Source organism: Gopherus flavomarginatus, unplaced genomic scaffold, assembly GCF_025201925.1.
Source record: "Gopherus flavomarginatus isolate rGopFla2 unplaced genomic scaffold, rGopFla2.mat.asm mat_scaffold_34_arrow_ctg1, whole genome shotgun sequence".
Classification (NCBI taxonomy): domain Eukaryota; kingdom Metazoa; phylum Chordata; order Testudines; family Testudinidae; genus Gopherus; species Gopherus flavomarginatus.
In genome coordinates, this window is record NW_026115061.1 from 4096249 (window position 1) to 4120928 (window position 24680).

Genomic DNA, 24680 nt, shown 5'->3' on the forward strand with positions numbered 1-24680 from the left:
CCCCGCCAGCACCATTGCAGCAGTGCCACCTGGTGACCATGTGCGGCAGTGCCCTGCCTGTATCCCCCCCAACCATTGCTGCAGTGACCCCAGGTGCCCAGTTTGAGTAGTAGCCTGTGTGTACCTCACCTCTTGGGGCAGTAACATGTGGGGCCAGCTAAGACAGTGCACAGTCTGTGACGTCTGGTGGCCACGTAGGGCAGTGGCCTGTATGTACCATCTCCTCTGGAGCGGTGACCACTGGTGTCTTGGTGCTAAAATGCAGCCACCTCTGGGTTACGTGGTGGGGCTGTTTACAGGACAGTGGGGACAGCCCCCCCATTCCGGGAAGTAGGGGAAAATCTGGTGTTCGGGGCAGAGCGTTCCACCTTCTATTGAACTGTCATACTCTGAGCACCTTTCTCCTTCCATGAAGAAGACCCTGTGTGACTCCAAAGCTGGTCCAGTAACAGGTATCACCTCACCTGCCTTGTCTCTCTGGTATTCTGGCCAGTGTCCAACTTCCCCTTCACTGTTGGTCTCCAAACCTCCTCCAAGCCTCCCCCCAAGTCCCTTAAGATGCCAAACCTCCCCTGGAGCCTAACCCTGGGGAGGGCACCCCACCTGAAAACACTACAGCACCGTGGGGGTGGTAGTGTCCACTGCCTCCATCTCCAACGAGCCAGGACAGACCCCACAGCACCATGGGAGTGGTTGTGTCTCCTGCTTCCATTTCCTGACAGCTGCTGCCAGGCCCAGCCCAGACTTCCCATTTCTGGTGTGAGTCTGGAAGCAGGTGCTGCCATGAGGCGGTGCCGGGAAGGGTGGTGCTGGTGTCAGGAGAAAACAGGAGGAGTAGGTGGGTCTGTACTACTCCAGGGAGGTGCTGCCCTTGCTGTGAAAGGGCCTCGCAATTAGAGGAGATGTCATCTCCCTGCCCTTCCACGCTCTGCACCAGCCCCTGCTTGTCACGGGAGCAGGGCTGGCTCCAGGCACCAGCGTAGGAAGCAGGTGCTTGGAGCAGCCAATTCAAAGGGACGGCCCGTCCGGTATCGGTGCAGCACGTCTGGGTCTTTAGCAGAAATTTGGCGGCGGGTCCCCCATTCCCTGTCTTAGTCTTTGAGCTGCCACCAAACGTCTACCAAAGAGGAAGGGAGGGAGGACTCGCCGCCGAACTGCCGCAGAAGAAGCAGTATGGTTGAGCTGCCGCCGAAGAGCCACAGCGTTTTTTTCTTTCTTATTTACTTTCTCCACACTGGTCATGGTTTTATAGACCTCTGTCGTATCCCCCTTTAGTCGTCTCTTTTCCAAGATGAAAAGTCCTAATCTTATGAATGTCTTCTTAGATGGAAACTGGTCCATATCCCCTCATCATGTTTATTGTCCTTTTCTGAATCTTTCCCATTCCAATAGATCTTTTTTGAGATTGGGGAGACTGCATCAGCACGCAGTATTCAAGATGTGGGCGTACCATGGATTGATATTGAGGCGATATGATAGTTTCTGTCTTCTTACCTATCTCTTTCTTAATGATTCCCAACACTCCGCTGCACATTGAGTGGATGTTTTCAGAGAAGTATCCACAACGACTCCCAGATCTCTTTCTCGAGTGATAACAGCTAATTTAGACCCCATCGTTTTATAGGGATAGTTGGGATTATGTTTTCCAATGTGCATTACTTTGCACTTAACAGCACTGACGTTCATCTGCCATTTGGTTGTCCCGTCAACCAGTTTTGTGAGATCTCTTTGTGGCTCTTCTCAGGCTGCCTGGGACTTAACTATCCTGAGCAATTTTGTATCATCTGCCAATTTTGCCACCTCACTGTTTACCCCTTTCCCCAGATCATTTATGAATAAGTTGAACAGTACTGCTCCCAGTACAGATGCCTGGGGATAAGAGAGGGAAAATCCTCTTCTGACAATGGCAAACCAGGTGCCAGCTCATGCCAAGGCCCCTAGGCCTTACTGAAAAGTGACAAATGCATGGCTGGAAACTAGTCTTGCTCACCTGTTTGTTAGTGTTGTTAAAACAGGTATTAGAGTCATAAAAATGTGTTTAGTGTTTAGAGTTTATGACAAGCTCGTGAGTTGCTGCATGCATTATTTTCACCTATAATAGCCGTAGCCCATGTTGTAAGGTGATCTATAAGCATTGGCACTACAGCTGTAAACCCCCTTGCCGCCACGCTGCCACCAGTCAGGAGAGAAGCATTATGAAGTGTAAAATGCTAGGTTACCAGAAGAGGCATCATCTCCTTTCCAACAAGAGAAGGCCCTGACTGAGACATCAGACAAGCCACTGTGGATCATCCGTGGACAAAAGACCTGGTTGATTGCTCCCCGTCACGCACCCACCAGGAGGCAGAGACCTCCACAAACACTTGCCCCCATCAGCTTGAGCTCTGGGGGAATGGAATAAAAATCCCTGTCAGGAAGAAACTTCCCTCCCCCCGGATGCTGCTTGGACTTCATGGAGACAGCATGCCTTCCAAGCGTACAAAAAGAATCCCAGCTGCTTCAACATCTCGGTGGCAAGATAAAGTTAGGATGCCCAAGGAGAATGTCTATGACTCCATGTTAAGACTATTCTACTGCCTGAGAAGTTCACACTTGATACGTGGTGGGTAAAATCGAACTGTGGAACACACACAACCATGAGGAGCCCCACTGCCTTAGGGTTAGGGTTATACCATTCGATCTCTTTCAGGGTATATTTTGGTTCTGAGAAGTAAAAGGCTGCTGTGTGTGTGTGTGTGTGTGTGTGTGTGTGTGTGTGTGTGTGTGTGTGTGTGTGTGTGTGTGTGTGTGTGTTGTTATGGGGTGAGGTAGAAAAGGTTGGTTGCAGAGGTGGTGCACGTGCCACAAAAATTGTGCCCCCCACCCCCATCCCAGCTCTGGCCCCAGAGTCCAGAATTTGCATAAACCCACCTGCTGACCTGTGACTAAGAATTTCGCCCTACTAAATCTCGCAGCAAAACAGGCCAAAGAAAGTATGTGCAAGCGCTGTACCGCAGCCCCTGTGCTCTTTTCGGTTCCTTCCCACAGAACTTTCACTGCATACCAGTCCAGTTCCTTGCTGTTGCTTGTCTAAGAGCTACATGCACATGCTAGAGCTGATTCCCAACTTTTGGGCTCCATACAGCTTTGCCCACCCGTGTCTCTGTGGTGCAATGGGTCAGCATGTTTGGTTGTTAATTGAAAGAATGGTGGTTTGAGCCCCCCCATGGATGGTGATAAGCCTGTGCTACTTCTTTGCTTCTCTGAGGCCTGTGGGGAGCCTCCAAAGTCCCATTTTGCTGCCTCTTGGCCTCAGTGCTTTCAGCTGGTGGCCCAAAGAGCATGCTGGAGGCCATTCAGAAACCCGTCTCCCAGCAGCCGTGCCGGAGGCTCAGGCTTAATCCTCGAGGCCGAGCACAAAAACTTTCAGCCGGGAACATTTTGCTCCCTTCCCACCTCCGCCAAAGCGGCAAGGGAGAAGCGGACGAGACACGCCGGCTGAAAGACGCCTCCCTCCCACTTCCCTGTAGGCTGTGCAAAGCTCTTGGCCTGCCTCATGCCTCGTCAGGAAAGAGCGGCCATGCTGCCCAAGCCTGAGTCACGTGCGCAACCTGGCCCGCCCCGGCTGACGGTGCGCAGAGCCACGCGAGCCAATGGCAGATCGAGTCGGTAGCCTCGGCTCTTTCCCCTGACAGCCACACAGCGCTGCCCAGTGCCCCGAGAGCCTCCCTCGTGTTCTCCCACAGCCCGCCGGGGTGGGTGGGAAAAGGGGAGCAGGAAGCACTGCAGCCTCATTCTGGGACAGGAGGCCCTTGCAACACCCCGACCTCCCTCTTGCCTTCAGCCCAGGCAGCTAGAGGTGCCAGGGAGTTCCCTGGCAGGCAGCCACCTCAGCCCCTCTTGCTGCTCTCCACCTCGCTGGAAGGCCCAGAGGGAAAAGAAACAAGCGCACGCGTAGCAGACGATGGTTTCGATCCATTGATCTCTGGTTTATGGGCCCAGCACGCTTCCACTGCATCACTCTGCTGGCTCTTCACATGCTTGCCACCCAGCCGGCACTATCCAGATTAGTGCCTTACGAGCTCGCGCTGGCAGGCAGATGCGCAGGCTACTAGGCAGCTGCCCTGGTCACAGGATTTTACAGCGTCTACAGGGTAAAAGGGATCTAGTTGGGGTTTGGACCCCACTGGGAGCTGGGTAGCTGAGTGCCGGAGACGGGAGCACTTCTTAAACTGTTTTCAGTTAAGCCTTCAGCTCGTGGGGTACGAGGTTCAGCCTTGGATCCGTGTCTGCAGCAGGCAAGCGCCTCTGGCTCAATCAGCCCCCCTCGCTGTCTTAGCAGACTAAAACCCGGAGCAAACGCACACGCCTTGCAAAGGAAGAGGAGCCGGGATCTCAAACAAATGTCAACATTTTATTAAGATGACGTTGAAAGAAAAAAAGAAGTGTACGGCACAGCGTTTAGGCACCGAAGTTTCTGGTGATCAGGGAACAACGTACAGATTACCCAGGGGGTGCGAAGTTCTGTTTAAGATTGAGTGGCATAAAGAATACCTAATCTGCCATAGCCCCGACTGGGGGTAAAAGGTTAACGTACAGACACTGAGTTAGGAGGGTATGTTGTCCATGTGAGGGCTAAGTTCAGGTGTGGAGTATAACAAGCGGATAGGACGATGAGGATGGCTTGACCCGCGTTTGGTGAGTTTGAACGTTCAGTGTTTTTGAATCTTTGCCACAATCTAGTTTAAGCAGGGTCGCTATGAACTCTACCCTGCCATCTGTTGGTGATCTGTTGTAAAGGCCTTTTGAGGCTGATGTCATTTGCATGGTTCCACCCACCCCGAATTGCATGATGGGAGTGCTTGTCCAGAGGGTCATTTCATCTGCTGTGGGATCCCCAGTCTCTTTGTTATTGGGGCAGGAGTAATGCAGTGTATTTTGCTGATCGTTTTGGATCAAGGAGAGAGTAACTGTACCTGGCATTTGAGGCCTGAGGGCTTCACTCTCGCCTGAAAAGTACTCACCATTAAGGGGTCTGGATTCCAAAGCCCCAAAGCTTGTGGGAGGTGGTAATAGATGTTTGTTTGGTTCTTGGCGGCCCGTGTTTGTGCCCGATGGTTTCATTCTTGCTGTCTCTGGTGTGTAAAGACAAAAGTGTTTATGAGTCTCTTTGAGTTGTTATTAGTGCTTCAGTAGTTTGCCTTAAGTTTATGCTGTTTGATCTTTTTCAGGGTGTATTTTGGTTCTGAAAGGTAAAAGGCTGCTCTGTGTGTGGGGAATGTTATGGAGTGAGGAAGCAAAGGTTGGCTGCAGAGGTAGTGCATGTGCCACAAAAATTGTGCCCCCCCACCCCAGCTCTGGTCCCAGAGTCCAGAATTTGCAATAACCCACCTGTTGACCTGTGACTAAGAATCTGGTTTCAAGTATCAGAGGGGTAACCATGTTAGTCTGGATCTGTAGAAGCAGCAAAGAATCCTGTGGCACCTTATAGACTAACAAACGTTTTGGAGCATGAGCTTTCGTGGGTGAATACCCACTTCTTTAGACATGCATCTGAAGAAGTGGGCATTCACCCACGAAAGCTCATGCTCCAAAATGTCTGTTAGTCTATAAGGTGCCACAGGATTCTTTGCTGCTAATCTGGTTTCAGAAATCATTTGTGTCCCACAGCTGATCTCCCAGAGTCCAATCTGCTAAATTTTCTTGCTGTCTGAGTGGTAAGGAACGTTTTCCCCAACTATGGAGTTGTTTATAACTTACAGTGTGGAAATGAGATCAAAACTCAACAGTTTATGTATGTCTAAAAATTGCATTTAGTTATTAAAGATTTTACATCTGTGGCATAAAACCAAACATGTATTAGAAATATTAAAAGCTTTGTTTTTAAACTAGAGAGATACAAAAGACATAAAATGTGCATTTAGAGGTTTTACAAGCAATCCATTGTACTAAATACAAATATTCCTTTTCAATCTTTCTTATTTCACTATGCTTTGAACCAATGTCCCTTGCCTAATGAGTTTTATGTAGGTTCGGGTGAGTTCCAAAACCATGAACTGCTAAGTTCCGTTCTACTGTCTTTGATTCATATCACTGGAATAACTGCACTTTATTACCCCTGCCCTAATAAGAAAGAGACTGGGGATCCCACAGCAGCCGAAATGACCCTTTGGACAAGCACCCTGATCATGAAATCCGGGGTGGGTGGAACCATACAAATGACATCAGCCTCAAAAGGCCTTTACAACAGATCACCAACAGATGACAGGGTAGGGTTCATAGCGAACCTGCTTACATCCTCCCCCAAGCCAAGAATTGGTGGTCCTGATAAATCACATTCCCTACTATACCAACTCATTGGTATTGAATGCGAAGTTATGGCTAGCAAAAGTAGCCATTCATCTCTGCCTTGTAGCATCCAGCTTAGTCCTTGTTAACACATAAGTCAGTGGATTGTTCTCTGTCCACACCTGAAACTGAGCACCACACAAGTAGTCTCGAAATTTCTCAGTGATGGCCCATTACAAGACCAAGAACTGCTGCTGGTGGATGGGATAGCGAGTTTCGCTATCAGACAGTCCTCAGCTGGCAAAGCCTACAGATTTACATTTCCTTCCACTTCCTGGTACGGGACTGCTCCCAGACCCACCAAACTGGCATCAGCATGCAGGATAAACGGTTTGTTTGGGTTAACAAGGACTAGGACTTGCACATGAATCAGGCAAATAATGATTTCCCATAAAGCCCTGTCACTTCTCTCATCCCGCCATGTCCCAAATGGAGAAGAGAGGAGCCACTCCCGTGTCCCAGGCCAGAAACACCAGGTTGGAGTGGGGGAGGTGTTCATGACTCAGTCCAGGTCTGCTAGTGTTGTAAAAGAGAAGATTTTCTTCTTCAGTCCAGGTCAATTGGAATTGTTGTTGCAGTGGGGGAGAGATGCCTCTCATCTTTTTCTCAGATGCTTTGGTGAGAGGGGACAAGTAGAGGTTTTTTTTCTCTCTGCAGCTCATATTGCACATTTCTTCTCTGGTTTTTGCTCTAGCTTGATTTCTGTCTTACGTCTCAGTTTTTTCTTTCTTGGCCTCATTCCAGAGCATTCACAGCCCAATTCTCTATCCTAACCCTGAGTCCTCTACTGCACTCTGAATGTCTCATTCTAACCCCACTTCAGAGTTGGCACTTCTAGAACCAGTGCCTTCGTCCCTCTTCACTCCAACTCTCTGTCCCATGTAGCCTGATGTAGGGTGTACTAATAATATTAATTTAGATAATTTGATGAAAATGTAATTGATTAGCTTACATGTTATTTAATTTAATTGAGTTACAAAGTTACATTTGCATTACTGCTATTCAAAAGATACATATGGCATTATATGCAACAAAGATTTGGTTAATATACTCACAGCATTCCTTGATAACCTGGTGGTAAGAGACACAGGACCAGCCTTGCAGTTCAGGTTTCTCAATTCTTAAGTGAAAGATGCAGTGCTCAGAAAAAGCTAGTGTTACTTAGGGTTTACTTGACTATGTTAAACTTAAAATCAAAACCTAATAAAGACTAAAAACTTAGGGAAACCGAACTTAGCCTAGTTCCCTTGAAACTTAAAGTTTAAGAACAAGTACAGCCTGCTGATAGTACATACAGAGAAAGTGGAGGATGTAAGTCAGAATGATAGAGCAAAGTGCTCTAGCGAGGTGGGTTACCTCTTTTATAGGGCACAAGGGCTGGAAATCCTTCCTCCTATGCCCAAATTTCATTCCTCACCCACAAAACATTAGGGTACATTTACTTCATAGGCTAGTATGTTTTTGCTTGGTGATGACATGTACATATGCACATAAGTTACCTTGTGGTGTACCTGTTAAATCTGTGGGTACAACACTGAATAAAACCCTATGCCATTCTCCATTGCTGATTGGTCTAGGTAAAGGTCTTGGACAGGCATGGGTACTTATCTGTTTAAGTAACATGATAAAGGTCGATTTTCCTCTTTGAGTAAAAGGTCACAATATAGATATGCTAACTTTGCCTTAGCTTAACATACAGGATATGGCCTGTAGGTTCTCGTAAGTCATGTGTCTCAGTCCCGTAATCATTTTTATTGCCCTGTGCTGGACTCTCTCCAGTTTGTCCACATCCCTTCTCATGTGGGTCCCAACCCCAAAAGTACTCACATTTCACCCCATTGGCCCCAAAATGCCGGCTTTTAATATGTAAATAGGGTGCTGCCATGGTCAAGTCACTCCCGAGCTCTCCAGCGGAGCCTGCTGGCAGAGAACAAGGTGAAAATTAGCCAGGATGTCATTCAGTCAAATCCCTGTGCTCCCCGCAGGTGGTATCAGAAAGCTCCAAGATGGCTCACTTCCCTTTCTCTCATCAGCTTCAGGGCCCAGGGTTACAAATGCACAAACCAGTTGGGATTCTCCCCTGGCCTCGGGGTGTGGGGCTGCTCTGAGGGGATGGACTTGCACACTTGGGATATTAGTGCAAAGATACAATTCTCTTAGAGAAATTGAAGGGCAATTTATATTTGGTACAAATCTTATTTAGTGAAAGGAAAGCTGCAGTGACAGCCTGGTTTCTGAGGTGCAAAACACCTTCCTCCTGGGAGAAACAAGAAGTTAGAATTAGAAATTTACATCATTTGTTCCAATGTTGGTACAGGTTTAATTTTGCTTCTGTGTAGGTTTGTTTCAGGCTGTGACCATTTTCGTTTATTGGGTTGTTTTGTTGTTTTTAGTTGGAATGGAGCTTTTAATTGACATTTGCTGGATTCAAATGGCTGACTTGCAACACCAGTTTTGACATAGTTCTGCATATTTTATTACCATTTGACCAGTATTCAAGGATTCAATTCCTTTATAGGAGGTTTCAGTGGTCATGCTTATTTAATTGATGTTATTTTATCATTCTGCTGTAGCACACTTTTTTGATAAAATGTTGAAATTATTAATTTACAGCATTTGTTAGTTTTTATTTTTACAAACAAAGTTTTTCTTAATGTTTGGGTTTTAAATTAAGCCTTGTTTTTGGTTTCAATTTTTCATTTAGGTTTTGATTACTGATGGGATCTTTAAGAGAACCTTGGATTCAGTACTAAAATTTGGACAGATTTAGAATATTTTAAGTAAACCCTGTTTACTATTTTATTTTAATAAAGTTTGTATTGCTGTAAACCCTAGCCAGGGGGAGAGGAGATGAGCCTGGCCTTTAACTGAGAAGGAACAGAGGCATGGCCCCCCTGAAGGGTGAGGTCAGGTGATGGGGGGCACAGCCCCCCAATTTTTTTTTGTCTAGCCCATCTCAGGCCTGGTGTACGCTACGCTGTTAAACCGATTTTAACAGCGTTAAATCAATTTAACGCTGCACCCGTCCACACTACACTGCTCTTTATATCGATTTAAAGGGCTCTTTAAATCGATTTCTGTACTCCTACAAAACGAGAGGAGTAACGCTAAAATCAATATTACTATATCAGATTAGGATTAGTGTGGACGCAAATTGACGTTATTGGCCTCATTATTTTACAGTAGCTACCCACAGTGCACAGCTCCAGAAATCGATGCTAGCCTCGGACCATGGATGCACACCACCGAATTAATGTGCCTAGTGTGGACGCGCACAATCGACTTTATAATATCTGTTTTATAAAATCAGTGTAAGCTAATTCGAATTTATCCTGTAGTGTAGATGTAGCCTCAGTCCCCGACTAAAGGAGAAGAGTCTGATGCCACCCCTGCTGGTCACTGAGTGTCACTGCTGCTCCATGGGAAACATGCTCTGTGCCTTACCCAGATTGGTGGGAAACACACTCTGTGCCTTACCGTGACTGGTCCGTGGGTGTCACTGCTCGTAGAGGGCAGACACATGCTGTGCATTACGCCATCTGACCAGTGGGTATCACTGCTGTATCAAGGGAAACACCTTCTGTGTATTACCCTGAATGACCACGAGGTGTCACTGCTGCCCCAAGGAAAACACCTTCTGTGCATTACTCTGACTGCCCACTGGGTGTCACTGCTGCTCCAAGGGAGACATAAGAGCGGCCAGACTGGTTCAGACGCAAAGTCCATCTAGCCCAGTATCCTCCTGTCTTCTGACAGTGGCCAGTGCCAGGTGCCCCAGAGGGAATGAACAGAGCAGGGAATCATCAAGTGATCCATCCCCTGTTGCCCATTCCCAGCTTCTGGCAAACAGAGGCTACAGGCACCATCCCTGCCCACCCTGGCTAATAGTCCTTGATGGATCTATCCACCATAAACTTATCTAGTTCTTTTTTGAACCCTGTTATAGTCTTGGCCTTCACAACATCCTCTTGCAAGGAGTTCCACAGGTAAACTATGCAACTGCCCTGAGTTTACCCCCCCTCCCCTGGCCAGGTTGTATATGGAATAGAGGATGAGGATGAGGAGAGCTATGATGTGTCTGTCAGTGGTGGTGCCTCAGTTTCCTCTAGGCAGCAGTGCTGCAGGCTCCTTTGGTCTGTGCCCATGCAACTGTGTCTGGGGAAGGAGGAGTAGAGGCTCAGGCTTCCCAGCCCCACGCCCCACCCCCAGCAGCTGGGGAATCCAGGCCAAATTTAACCCTGGTAGCTGGGCCGGGATTTGCCTGGGCTGGGGAGGAATTGGAAGGGAGACAGACACACCTGCTGTGAGGGAAGATCCTCCCATTCCCTGCCAACCCCCTTCACTCCTTGCAGCATAGCACCCCCTAGCATTTCTTTCTCTGTCATGGGAGCTGTCTGCTGCCTGCTTCTCCCTTAGCATCATCTCTCCCCATCCTGGAGCACTGGCATTGCCCATCCTGTGCAAACAGGCAGGCCCTGGTGTGCCCCATGGCACTGCCCTGCAATTGTGGGGGCAGCTGTTGGATGGAGCCATATCAAAATATGGGGGTGGGCAAGGCTGGGGACCAGGACTCCTGGGTTCTCCCCTCAAATGTGGGAGGGGAGTGGAGATTAGGGGGCAGAGTGGGGGAGGGGCAGGGCTGGGATCCAGGGATACTGTTTTTTCTGGTTTTCTCCACCTCCTGCAGCTGCCTTGGTCCTTTCAGTGCGTTTCTTGTTCCATATTCATTTACTGACTTGTGTAACTCACCCCAGAGGTGGCTGCATCTCAGTGTTGGGTGAGGCACCCTTGGCTGCATCACCTCCTAACTGCATCTCTCTCCCCCTTTGGGTGACCCTGCAGCACTCAGCAAACATCCACAAGATCATAGGGCACTTTGAGCACTGGGCAGGCAAGGGCCAGGCGCCCAGCCCTCCCTTCAGAGAATGGGACCCAGCACCCCCTACTTTTTACAGGGATTAAAAAGGGGCATAGGGGGGCAAGTCATAGGAGGGGGTGACCAGGGTCTGAGCAGGGGGTGGAAATTGACTGGTCGGAGGGTCAAGCAGCTGGAGGCAGAGTTAGGAGAGGGACTGAAGGGCAAAGTCAGAGAGGGGGAAAGGAACCGGACTTAAGCCCAGAGGGAGGCGCTGCCAGAGGGTTAAACCCCGGCACAGGCAGGGGCCGAGGGGTAACAGTTATCCCGGTGGGCTGAGACTCCAGTGTTTGCAAACCTGGGTGGGGGGAGCAGAGGGGCTTTTTTATTTCCTCTTTCACAGGCAGCACCTCTCAGCCTGGGCTTCCCAGGGCTGGGCTCTTAAAGGCACAGGCATCCCACCCCCTAGACACTGCAGCTCCTCTCTGATGTAACCTACTGAGGTGCTGCAGTAGGAGACTCAATTCAGTGAAACTGGGCATTCCCTATACGCCCCCCAGCCAGGAGGCAGTGTACCCCCTTCCCCGAAGTTCCCCAACACCCCCTCCCTCAGTGGTCAGGTAGTTACATGCAGCGCTGCCAATGTTGTCATTGGTTGCAAATTTGAATGGAAATTGAAACGTTAACACACACTTTAAAAGCAGATACAACATATGAAAACTACTTTTACCTGAGAAAGTAAAATAGGTTTGGAAAGTCTGGACAAAGCCGGGTTTCCTCACCCAGCTGTTGTGTTTGCTGACAAAGTCGGTGCATTGGCTTCGGCAGTGTTGGCCAACCTTAGAATTTCAAATGATGATTTGTAAGTGAGGTGTGAATGAGCTCTCCCCTGGCAGCCACTGATGACCAGGGTTGGGAGGAGGCTTTGGGACCAGACTGTATTTACATGAACTCACCTACTCTGCCGATGTATCCAGCGGACAGAGCTGGGCTGCCTCTGCTCTAGGTGCCCGGCGGAGGAAAAGTGTGTGGGGCTCCAGCCTGGGACTCTTCCTCCCTCCTGCCAAGGCCTGACTATTAATCCCAGCGCTGGCACTCCTTTCTTCAAGCGCCATGTGGGCCAGAGGAAAAGTGTGTTAGGAAGCACAAGGGCCAAGCTTGTGGACATCAGGTGCAGCAGCAAGAATCCCAGCTATCAGGGTAGCAAGTTCTAGAGCCCTAACCCATTGTGGCCATCCCAGCCAAAGACCTGGCTCTAGGCGGTGTGAGTCACCCAGCAGGAGGGGAAACATTCACTCTTACACAGCTGGAGACAGGCAGGTTGAGCTCTGGGGCTTTACCACAAACGTGGATGGCACTTTTGTAGAAATTTTGGTGGTGCCCAGAACCCGCCCGCCAACTCCGCCCCCCAAACTCCACCCCCACCTGCCTAAGGCTCTGGGAAGGGGTTTGGGGGGGGAGGTCTGGGGTGCTGATCCTGGGCTGGGGATTAGGGTGCAGGCTTTGGGATGGAGTTTGGGTGCTGGGTGCAGGCTCCAGGCTGGGGTTGTAGGAAGGGGTGAGAAGTGCAGCCTCTGGGAGGGAGTTAAGGGCTGAGGATGAGGGATTCATGATGCAGGAGGGGGCTCAGGGCTCTGGCTGGGGCTGGGAGGTTCATGCTGCGGGAGGGCTCAGGACTGGGACAGAGGGATGAGGCTCAGGGCAATCTGCCTTGCCATTAATGGTGGGTGGGCCCTAGGACCCAGGGGGAAGCAGACAGCAGTTCTGCTCAATATCCCTCTACTCCAGCAGCAGGAGCAGGCAGGGGACAGGCCCATGCTGCTTTTTGTCAGGCAGGAATGCAGCGCGGCAGGGGGAGGGGTACCAGGCAGGGGCCAGTGCCCAGGGGAAGAGACCCAGCTCCAAATATTGCTGGAGCCCGAACACTGCAAATGTATATAACCTGCTGCCTATGACCACAAGCCAACACAAGGTCCCACTGAGATTTGAACTCAGATTACAGGATTCAGAGTCCTGAGTGCTGCCCCTTACACCATGGGAGCAGCTTGTGCTGCCTTCTCTGCACATCAGTGACCCTCATGGGGCTGCTTGTGTAAGGGGGCTCTTGGCCCTTTACTAAAACTTAATGTGTGGGTGTGGGTGGGTGGTTGGCTAGTTCCCAGCACCAATAGAAGGGGGAAGGATCAATGGGAAATCAGGACCCTGAGACTGACAGTCCCCAGGGACAATGGGGAGAAGCCAAAGCTTCAAGTTAGCTGCACTGACAGGCCAGGCAGTGTAATAAGAGAGTCACCAGGCCAGGGGGTCCCATCCTCCATGTGAGCTGGAACTGCCTGGGTGAGAGTGGGGCAGAGCTAAGGAGAGAACAGGAGCCCGAGAAGAGCCGGGGAGCAGAGCTGTGCAGGTGTAGTGCCAGAAAGTGTTGCATGTAGGAATTTACAACCTGTAACAGTTACTGATACCTGAAGTTGTTCTTATTTGCTGACTGGTCCTAATTGGCTAAAACTTGACAGTGGTTTCTATAGCAAAGGCCAGTCCCTGGCCCCTTGGTCCAGACATCCTCCTTCATATCAGGTTGGTTAACAAGATGTCAAAGATGAAATAGCGGGACACGGGGGGCGGAGCAAAATAATAAGCCAGAGGGCCCTCCCGCCACCAAGCGGCAGCGGCACAGCCCCATCTCCAACCAACTCTCGGCGCCAACCCCCGCTGCACCCCCAGCTCCCCGATCCTCTCACTCCTGGGCCCAGCCTGGGCTCCGAGCACTGCAGCCGAACCATGATCCGGGCCTCTCCTGCAGCTCCCGGGCAAGGGATGAACCAGGCAGCTCCCAACAGGAGTGTGTCTACCCCACGTGTGTCTTTGCCCCCCCCCCCACCTGGGCCCTGCCTGCTCCACGCTGCCCCCAGCCCCACTGCACTGCCCCTCAGGCTGCAGGGCTGGAGCAGCTTCCGCGCCTCTCTCCTGGCCATGGCCATGGCCCGTGTGCAAACCTGGGAGGAAGGAAGAATGTCACGTGCTTGGGGAAGAGGCAGTGCCAGGGCGAGGATTTGGGGAGGAATCCAATGGGGCAGTGAGGGAGTGGGGCTGGGGGCAGGGCCAGGGCTGGGATTTGGGGAGGGATCCAATGGGGGAATGAGGGGGCGGAGTTGGGGGGAGGGCAAGTATCCCTCCAGACTATGCCTGTGTGCTGGAGAAGAGGACAAAGTTATTTGTTTCTCCAGGGTCCCGACCAAACATCGGTCGGGATGCGGGACAAACAAGAAAATATCAGGACAGTCCTGATAAAATCGGGACGTCTGGTCACGCTACATCAGGCTTCAAGTTGAGAATCATTTCCCATTCCCGCTCTGTGGGAGGGGAGACTTTTAAACGCGCTCTCTGTGTGACTGCACATGGTTAGGCAAAGAGAACAAACCCCAAATCCCCCGCCCCCCGTGCTTTGGGAGCTAGGTTTGCGGTGGGAATTCTGTAGTTCAGATGACTTCACACCTGGTCATTGTGATTCTTTCAGTTTCTCTGGCATTGGGGCACTTTTTCACTCACAGTTGTGATGGCTGAGTGGTTAAGGCGTTGGAGTTGAAATCCAATAGGGTTTCCCTGTGTAGGTTTGAATCCTGCTCACAGTGAGGCCTGCGTTTTAGCCGGTCTCTAACTCGGGCAACACCTCTGTACACCCCCCTGAGACACTCTCAATTCTCTCTCCACCCCAAGTAAATCCTGTTCTGCTCCTTTCATAGAGATCCCTGGGGCATCACCTCACACTGTGTCCCTGAGGAGTCAGGCAAACTCTCAGCACCTGAAGCCTCTGCCACTCACCTGGTGCCCCATGGATCAGCCATAGCCCTGGTTCTGCTCCTCTCTCTAGAGTGCGAAAGAAGCCAAGTCAGCGACTCCATGGGAGCTGCGGGGCTGCAGAACCAACAGAGAAAAAATAGGTGCTCAGCGCCCACTGGCAGCCAGCTCCCCCCCAGCCCACTACAGGCCTTGCTGACAAGCTCCTCCTCTTCCCCTTCAGCACCTCCCACTTGCCAGTGATCAGCTGTTCAGTGGGGTGCAGGAGGCGCTGGGTGGGGAGGAGGAGGAGGAGCAGGGGCGGGAAGAGGTGGGGATGGGAGAGGAATGGGGCAGGAACTTGCAGGATGGGAAGAGATGGGAGTGGGGTGGGGGCAGGGCCTGGGGACAAAAGTGGGGATTTGTCCCGGATCCCAGACCCCTCTAGGGCCGGCCCTGAAGGGAAGCACTGACTATTACAGTGACAATACAACTGACCAGCATTGCGGGGGAGACTGAGGGAGATCCACACTCATGAGGTCTCTTCTCTCTCGCACGGTGAGCCAGACACTGCTCTCTCCTGGCTCTCACTCTAGCAGCTGGACGTCAAGGAGCCATTTCCCCACAGGAAGTGCATTGAGTGCCCCTGTGGTGCTGGGGGGGCTGGCGCTGCTTCTTCCTGTGGGGCTGGCAGGGGGCCTGATGTCTGCACAGACTCTCAGCTGCCAAGCTGGAGGGGGCACTTGGGACATTACCAGACTGGCTCAGTGAAGACGGGGGGTTGACAGACCATACAGACGCTCTCCAGAGCACGGAGCAGCATGCAGCCAGGCAATGAGTTTTTCCCACAGCCTGGAGCCAAGGGAGAGGCGGCAGCTGCTGTTCCAGCTCCTGGGGGACAGGTCCTGCCAACCAACAGACACTTCTTACTCACCACAGCTAAGGGTGCCGGGTTCCTCCAGTGGGGGTGTGAAGCAGCCGTTCATTTTCCTGTCCTTTCTGTGTGAAACTGCTGACAAAAACATCCCAGACAGAGAAGAAACAGGCCAAAATGCTCTCATGCAGGTGTCAAAGTAGCTCAGTTGGGAGAGCGTTAGATTGAATATCTAAAGGTCCCTGGTTCAATCCTGGGCTTTAGCAGCCCCTGTTTGTGTGGGGCTGGCTTGTTCTCTGGGAACATAACAATATCTGCACTCAAGGTGAGTTCCTGAGCTTGAGCTTTACAGTAGGAAAACATAGAATGGGCTTCTGCCCCTAGTTGGCCCACCTGACCTTTAATGATGAGAGCTGTCTTTCCCAATATGGTAGGAAGAAAGTGAGGCAGGGCAGCCCTTAGGAATGGTGCCAGAGGGCTGCTAGGCAGGGAGTGGGGATGAAAACTCCTCTGTGCAGCTGAGCAATGGCAGTACCAGGGAAGGTGCATCTGTAAAAGTGACCCAGCACACCTCTCCTCCTCTGGGCACCTAGAGCAGAGGCAGCTGGTGCTGATAGCTCCAAGGGAAGGCTTAAAAGCCCCAGAGCAACTGAGGTCAGGGCTAGAGGAGGGCAGGACCATGTCTAGGTGTGGCCTTCAGAGAGGCACAAAAACATCCAGCCAGGCTGCTCCCTGCCATGCCAAACATCCACTGAAGGGCAGCTGCTGATGTTCTGTGGCCAACATCACAAGATGGTAGGAAAACAGGGCTGGCCTCTGTCTGTTCCCACTCAAGGTGCTCACTTTTGCAGTGGGACAGGAGATTTTGCCCCAAGAGGCTTTTCCCGAGCTGGCAAGAAGCAGAGAAACACCCAGGCTCCAAAGACGCTATGTAGCAAGTACCCTCCAGCACAGGGACAGGCGCACACGCCAGCCTGGGCAGCTGCCCACTTTCTTTGGCAAGTCAGGAATGGCAAAGGCTAGACTGGAAGCACTTGGGGCTCATGCCCCAGCCTTTGTGACACCCAACCCCCAACTCCTTCCCGGGGCTCTAGCTGAAGCCAGAGCACTGGCCTGAGCAGCCAAGAAGAGGTTCCAGCCCTGAAGGGAGCAGAACTTTCAGCACAAAGGTAAAACTGCAGCAACACAACCACCAAGGGACTTGAACCCTCAATCTTTTGATTTACACTCAGACACCTTATCCATTAGGTCACATGAGGGGTTCCCAGAAATTTTTTTTGCCTCTCTTTTGCCTACCTGCTCGCTCTCGTGGTGAATGGTGAAGATGGTTTCAACAAGCCCAGATAACTCAGTTGGTAGAGCATCAGGCTCTTACTCTGAAGGTCTAGGGTTCAAGCTCTTGTCTGGGTGCTCAGCTTTTAAGTTGCCTTGTGTGCCAGGAGCCAAATGATTCCTGGTGCTGTCCACCAGCCACATGCTAATTCCCAGAATCCATGGCCGTTTCCTGGAAAGGTTCCTTTCCTCAGGAATCAGGAGAGAGGCCACATCCACAGGAGCAGGCCTAGAACAAGCAGTCTCTGGCTGGCAGGAAGAGCTGTGGGGCCAGGTGCTAAGAAAGCTCAGAGGGAGACCAGCAGAGATGAGGGGAAGAGAGACAGAAGCAATGAGTACAGAGGGCAAGTGTACAGCGGGTTCTGGTCTGGCTATTGTGGGGAACTTCCCTGGTTTATACATGACCATGGTGCAATTGGCCAGAGAAAGGATCTGAGTCCCCACCCCCTTACCAGAGGCCTGCCTGACCCCAAGGACGCTCTTTCTACTCTCATGTGTTGCAGAGTCCTTGTAACCCCAACAAGGCTGGGCCCAGGAATCCTGCTGAAAAACCAATACTAGTCTGGTTGGGGAATTTGGTTTGAATGTATGATTAGTATTCTCTTCTGATTTCTGAATCAGTTCAGCTCAGTCTTTGTCCTCCAGGTGTGTTTCCAGCTGTTGAGTTATGGAGGAGAGAGGCCAAGTCATGGTGTCTCTACCCTTCTTTCATAGTTTCTCCAGCTTGTTAGGAAGCTCCTTTGCTAGGATGTGAATCAAGCAGTGTCCATCCTCACCAGGCAGACTTGTACAAACCATATGATCATTATATGAGAGTGGTGAATGTGGGGCTTCCAGGGTGCTGCTTTGAGCACAGCGTGCCACACCTGGGCTTCCATTGCAATGGAGACGTACCCTTAGAGTCCATCTCTCCTGGGATAAAGATGGCAGCAGGGCTGCCCTGGGTCATCTGACTTGGGCTCATAGACATAAAGCTGAGGGGGTAAAAACTGTGCTGCAGATATTTGTGTTCACACTGAAGCCTGGGTTAAAAAACCCTCACCCTTCGTGGGGCCTCAGAGGTTGGGCTCGAGCCCATATGTCTGCACTGTAATTTTATAGAGGTTGGGAGGGAGTTTAGCAAGTGGAAATGGTAAAACCACATTGAGGGAACTGGACCACTGACCTATCAGCTCTTAACACCCAAACTTTCAATAACTCTATTATCAGTGCCTGTGAGTGTAATTTAAACCATAGGTCCATCTAGTTCTGAATCTTGTCTTCTGACAGTAGCCAATGCCAGGTGCCCCAAAGGCCACCATTGGGAGTTGAATCCAGGATCTCCTGTTTACAAAACAGGTGCTTTAACCACCTGAGCCATAGTACCTGCTGTTACTTAAAGCATCGTGTCTGCCCACACCTGACTGTCTGCCAATCCCCACTGGGCCCTGACAAACGTTGCTCGTGTTTGGCTTCTGTAAAGCAGAGGAGCAGGTGAAGTTTTGCTCCCAAGGTGTGTGTGATTCTTTGGAGAAGTCTACACTATAAAATTAGGTTGGTGTAATTACGTTACTTAGGCTGGCAATGCAGTTCTATCAACCTAATCCCAGGGCAGATAGCGGCTCAGCTCTCAGAACTTTCTGGAACTATGAAAGGGGAGGGGCTCAGCCTCTGTAGCAGGAATGCAGGGCAGGTGAGTTCATGGCGGGCATTATGGGATATTGGTGGAGGCCAGTGATGGTGATATAATGACCAGCAGCATTTACACTGACAATTTGTCACTTTAAGTTTGCTGCACAAAGCTCTAGGCCTCTCGTCGAGATGGCTTTATTTTGTCACCAAAACAGGGCAGTTTTGTCGCCAGACGTGGTATTGCAGTGTGTGCACCAGCCAAAAGCTGCTGACCGAGGGAGCGTTGTGTGTTTTTCACACACCTGAGCGATATAATGATGCTGAAATAACTTTGTAATGCAGACCTGGCCAAAGAATCACACACACACAGCTTGCAAGGAAAAGCTCACCTGCTTCTCTGCTTTGCAGACTCCAAACACAAGCAAAGCTTTTCAGGCCCCAGTGAGGATGGCAGGGAGTCAGGTGTGGGCAGACACTGTGTTTAAGGTACAGGTGGGCACCAGGGCTTAGCTGGTTAAAGCACCTGTCCTGTAAACAGGAAATCCTGGGTTCAACTCCCAGTGGTACCTTGTTGATTAACTATTGGAGCACCTGGTATTGGCTGCTGTCAGTGGATAAAACACAGAGCTAGATGGGCCTTTGGTCCAGCCCAGTATGGCAGTTTTAATTATACTCACAGGCACTGATAACAGAATTACTGAAAGTTTGGGAGTTAAGATCTGTTCCAGCCTCTCACAGATGACCCCCCTCCCTCTGGGACAGGGGTAGGTCTGGGCTCTCACACCAATTGCTCATTGTGGCTGCCAGAATCTGTGAGCAGCTCATTTAGTTTGCACCAAGGGTTGAACCCTGCTTCATGCACCATGTGTGAGAATGAAAATCCTAAACCACCCTTTGAAATAACGAATGCAGCAGGATGTGTTATTGTCCCTGCCCCAAAGCAGACAGACCAATGGAGAAATGCCATTGAGTCCAGGGCATTACTCCACACAGCCATTTTACATTTTTTGCTTGCTAAACTCCCTCCCAACCTTGAGGGCTCCCAGAGCCCAATATTGAGCTTGAGCTGAGATGTCTACAGTGCAAATTTACCACCTCACGGCGAAAGCCTCGGGATCCCAGCCTCCGAGACCCCACAAGGGGTGAGGGTTTCCAAGCCTGGGCTCCAGTTCCATTCCCAGGAGCCCAAATCAGATCATCCAGGCCAGCGGGATTTTATCACAGTATAGATGCCCTGTTAGGATATGTCTACATTGCAATGTAAGCCCAAGGTTAGCAGAAATCATGTCAACAGCCCCAACACATAAACATAAACCATGAGGAAAAGACCCACCTCCAAATAAACTGGGCAGTGTCCTTTTCCCTACGGTTTGTAAATCCAGCAACCAAAAGTCCTTAAACATGAGCCCCCCCCGGCACTCCACTCACAGCTGTTGTCCTTAGTCAGTGCAAGCCCAGAGGTGCCTCTGTAGAGTTCACCTGCCATCCTGGGTGGAAAGAGGGGGAAATAAGAAGGCACCGTACTCACTGTGTTGTCTAGGAACTCACTCATCCCTCCACTGCCACTCTGTCCTAAAGCTGGTTTAACACCTAAATTTTAGTATTGGGACCCCAGCGCACTTGGTCTTGGAATCCTTGTCCCCTGCCTAGCAAGTGCTATTGAATTGAAGGTGAGTCCCTCAGTCGGGGTCTGCCAAGTACAGTTGTGCTGCCCTTGATTCACACAACAAGGATAACAACCCTTTATTTCTCCTGTCCCAATAACAAGGAGACTGGGAATCCAACACAAGCCAAAAGTGATCATTTTGGCAAGCAACGCAACATATTTCCAATGCACTGTAAAATCCACATGCAGACTCATACACGAAACCTTGCAAGAAAATCTTCCTGAGGGAGTCTGAGGCACCTGCTGCTGGAGGGAAGGAGGGAGCCGTGGTTTGGGATTGAGGGGCACTGGGAATAGGAGGGGCCTGTGCGTTGGGATTGAGGGGCACTGGAAATAGGATGGGGCTCTGGGTTGGGATTGAGGAGCAGTGTAAAAAGGAGGGGGCTGTGGGTTGGGATAGAGGAGAAGGGTGAAGAGGAGTAGGCTCTGGTTGGGAGTGAGGAGCAATGTGCATAGGAGTGGCACTGGATTGGGAAAGAGGGGCACTGAGAGTAGAGGGGACGTTGGTTTATAATGAAGAGTATCATCATTTGGGGATCTAGCAGGATAGATGAAGGCAGCAGGTGATTCTAATTCCTTAGGGATATTCTGTTGTGTTTTCTGTGTATGCATGTGCATGCAGGGGAGGAACATGCTGTATGCCCAGAGGCCTTTATTCCTCCAGGCTGCAAGGACAGAGAGGATGTCAGGAAGTTGCCCCTTCAAACCCACACAAACAAAGGCCCTTCTTAGGAAAGGCACAGTCTTGAAGAGAAAAAGTAACACCAAAGAGGACATCAGAAGAACAATTTTTAAAGGTATAGTGAGTAGTTTATTACCTGACCAGGGCCTTGAACCCTGGACCATCAAATTAAAAGTCTGACACTCTACCAGCTGAGTTAGCCAGGCTCACAGCAAACGAAGTGCAAGTTATGCAGAGGAGAAACTAGTCAAGAAAAAGGGAAATGGATACAATATGGGAAACCTGCTGCTCTGTTTCTCTTCCCAGCCCTGGCTTGGCCTGGTATTAGTGCAGGTTAAAAAGGCAGGGAAATATTGGCATCTACTGGCCTTTCATAGCTGTACAAGACTCAGGCACAGTACAGAGGTGCCTATCTGCAAGTGCCGAATGGTTCGATTGGCTAATGCAGCCTGTAGACGTGCAGGGCACACTGAGATATCGAGCCAAGTGTCCATCACCATCATTATTTCAAAGAGATAATGATAATGATGGGAAGGTTCACAATTGACTCAGTAGTTGCATACAAGGGTGCACGTTTGGCAGTTACATTGGGAAATTCTGGCTCCTTCTCAGGCTCAGGTTGGCCACCTCGGTCTAGATGTAGAAGTTACAACATTGAAACTTGAAAGAGGGGCCAATTTCCCCATCATTTCCCACCTTCACATCCAAACACGATGACTTTCTGAATGAACCCACCTCTTTCAGCCAGAAGATCTTGGGGTGGGTGTAGGAGTCACTGGGTAAAATTCTCTGCACTCTGTTCTGGATCAGGTCAGAGCAGATGTACCTAGTGATCTAGTCTGGCTGTAAAATCTATATATCAACCCCAATTACGGTGTGAAATTAATCCTCAGGAAAGGCTGTTCCCCACCCAGACCCCAGCAAAGGGCTCTCCAAGGAAGGGGGCTGTTGAGGAAGGAAAGAAGAAAGATGTCCTTCTCTCCCCGGAGGAACTGGGCTCTGCACTTTAGACAGAAAGGAGGGGAAGGAAATGGCCACATGATGGCAGTGGAACCTAAGAAATGAAACACAACAGGCTTCTGTGCACATTGATTCTGCACAGTGAACGAACCTGACTCCTGTATCATGACAAGCCAAAAAGCCATTTAGTTGTGTGACAGGGAGAAAAGAGTTCCAATCATTCCTGCCCATTTATTTTTGAATTATTTTACATTATAAATAAAATTGTAACAAAATTAGTCTGAACTTGAGCTGCCTGTTATTAAAAGCCTGTTCCCCAATTCAGTTCCAACTGCCCTGCAAGAAACACCCCCAGGTCCCTGCTCACCCCAGGAAGTGGAAAAAGAGAACCCCCCACTGGGCACTGCCCTTGTCTCCAGGCTGCTGTCCCAGGGTGTGGGTGGGGACTGATTGTTTGCTGCTGAGGCGGGAGCCAGTAGAGGCCGCTGGTGCTCTGCTCCTATCATCTGCCCAGCCCAGGCTGTCCTCTGCCTCAGCTGCTGCTCCCAGCCTGCTCTAGAGTCAAACAAGCAGGGCTCCCAGGGGAACAGAGGCTGGGACAGGGCAGCAGCCTGGGTTGGGCTGGGAAGATGCTGGGAGTTCTCGGTCCCTGAAAACTGGCCTGGCTCCCTTCTCAACAGCAAATAAACCAATTCCACATCCCCTCTCCAGAAAAATCAGCCTGAAGCCAAGGGCAGCAGGGGACGATTGCCTTTAGTTCCCACAAAGGCAGGAGATAACCCAGGGCCTTTCTAGCAGAGCTTATGGAACTGATGTGGGGAAACCAGCCTTTAATAACAGGTAGCTCAAGTTGAAACTAAGTGTTTTTAATGATTTCTACAACATTAAATAACCCTTCAATCGTAGTGTCACCATCCATAAAATTGCTTCAGCCTTACAGGTTCCCAAGTGCAAAACTAAACATCTCTTCAAATCCAAGGGAGTGGAGATCAGTCAATCTTCAGAGTCATCCCACATAAAAGAACCATGTTGTGGTACATACTGGCTCCATCACGTGGGCATCGCCTTTCCCTCCTCTCTGTTAAAAGTTTTAGTATTTTGCACAGAAACTTTCTTCCCTCAGGAGAGACCTGGGAACCAGGGCTGCCAGCCAGACAAACACCTTTAAGAGGAGGCTTCATATGTCAAAAAATGATCTCCCTCCTTCAGTTCAGTGAAACTTTACTTATCCCAGCAGAGCCAGAGGATTGAAAGCAGCTACATCAGGCCTCTGTGTAGCTAGCAGGAATGAACGCAAACACTCCTTTGTATCTGAAGAGATGTTTAGTTTTACCTTTGGTAAACTACAAGGCTAAAGGGAAAGGAGATGGTGGTGTCGGATATAAAGAGTGAAACATGAAACAATCATCATAGTTATGCCTATAGCAACTGTAAATATTTCTAAATTCTTCTTATTATTATCAGTGTATTATTTTCTCTGTCATCCAGACATTGACTAGACCTTGACCAAGAAATTTGGATCTTGACAAAATAATCAACTACCCCTCGTTAAGGTAATGGACTTGACACCCACTTGGGTGTCTTCACGCACGTTCCAGTACTAACAACAGTGGCACCTTACAGCCATAGCTTTTGATCAGGGCAATACATTGATACAAATTCCTGTGAAATCATTTCTGAGCCAGACTCCATCGCCCACATTCCTTAAGGCACTGGGCCACCATGTGGACGTTTCATTTCCCTCCTCAATTTCACACAGAGGCACAATTTCCTTTGCACAGATCCAATAACAGTAAAACCTCCCTGTGTCTCTTGTCTGAGCCAGGGTATTCGATTCCAGTGAACCCTTCTCTCCTGTAATGGCGATGGGCAGACAGAGGGGACATGGTCACCTGCATCCCTGCCAGGGAGATATTGGCTCGGCTCTTTCTTTCTGCTGCTGTTGTTAGTCCATGAAACATCAGAGATGGAATGCAAGGCTGAGCTCACACACCAACCCCTGAAACATTTCAGTGCCCCAGAGAAATCCTGTCCCCGGCTATTGGAATGGTATGGTAGAGATTCGAATTGGAAGGGGACTGTCTGAATTGTCAGTGTGGGGAATGAACAACAATCTATAGCAATATCGTTAGCCACAAACACACTAATCATGTTCCAGCTGGAAGGGAAATGGGCAGGAACTTTTGCTGTTTACCATGGACACACTTACACTAATGCACAGCCGTGAGCGTGCTGGGGAAGCTGGTCTGAGCCATTTGAAGTGACAATTCTGTGAGAACAGAATTATCATATAGGGCAGCAGCTGTACATCCAGTAGTTGTGGTCGAGTGGTTAAGGCGATGGACTAGAACTCCTTTGGGGTCTCCCCACACAGGTTCAAATCCTGCTGACTACAGAAGCATTAGTGTATTGTCATTGCTGCTGTCTTAGTGCCTGAGCATCCATGGAGCCAGATCTTGTCTCCCTCTGAGGCTGGCTATGCTTAAAATACTGCTGTAGCCCTGTGGAGTAGACAGCTGCTACAGTGAGGGGAGGGGTTTTCCATCCCTGTAATAGCAACATTGGCAAAACAATCTTTCCTTTCACTTAGCACTATCTA

The 24680-nt window shown here is 50.1% G+C and overlaps 3 non-coding genes across 3 annotated transcripts; 2 read left to right on the forward strand and 1 right to left on the reverse strand.

Annotated features, from left to right (window-relative positions):
• The first annotated feature begins 14729 nt into the window (after positions 1-14729).
• TRNAS-UGA (transfer RNA serine (anticodon UGA)) lies at positions 14730-14811 on the forward strand. The gene has a single exon. It is a non-coding gene; the product is annotated as a tRNA-Ser (tRNA).
• Positions 14812-21254: 6443 nt separating this feature from the next.
• Positions 21255-21327, reverse strand: TRNAK-UUU (transfer RNA lysine (anticodon UUU)). Its single transcript has one exon. It is a non-coding gene; the product is annotated as a tRNA-Lys (tRNA).
• Positions 21328-24394: 3067 nt separating this feature from the next.
• Positions 24395-24476, forward strand: TRNAS-AGA (transfer RNA serine (anticodon AGA)). The gene has a single exon. It is a non-coding gene; the product is annotated as a tRNA-Ser (tRNA).
• Positions 24477-24680: the final 204 nt, after the last annotated feature.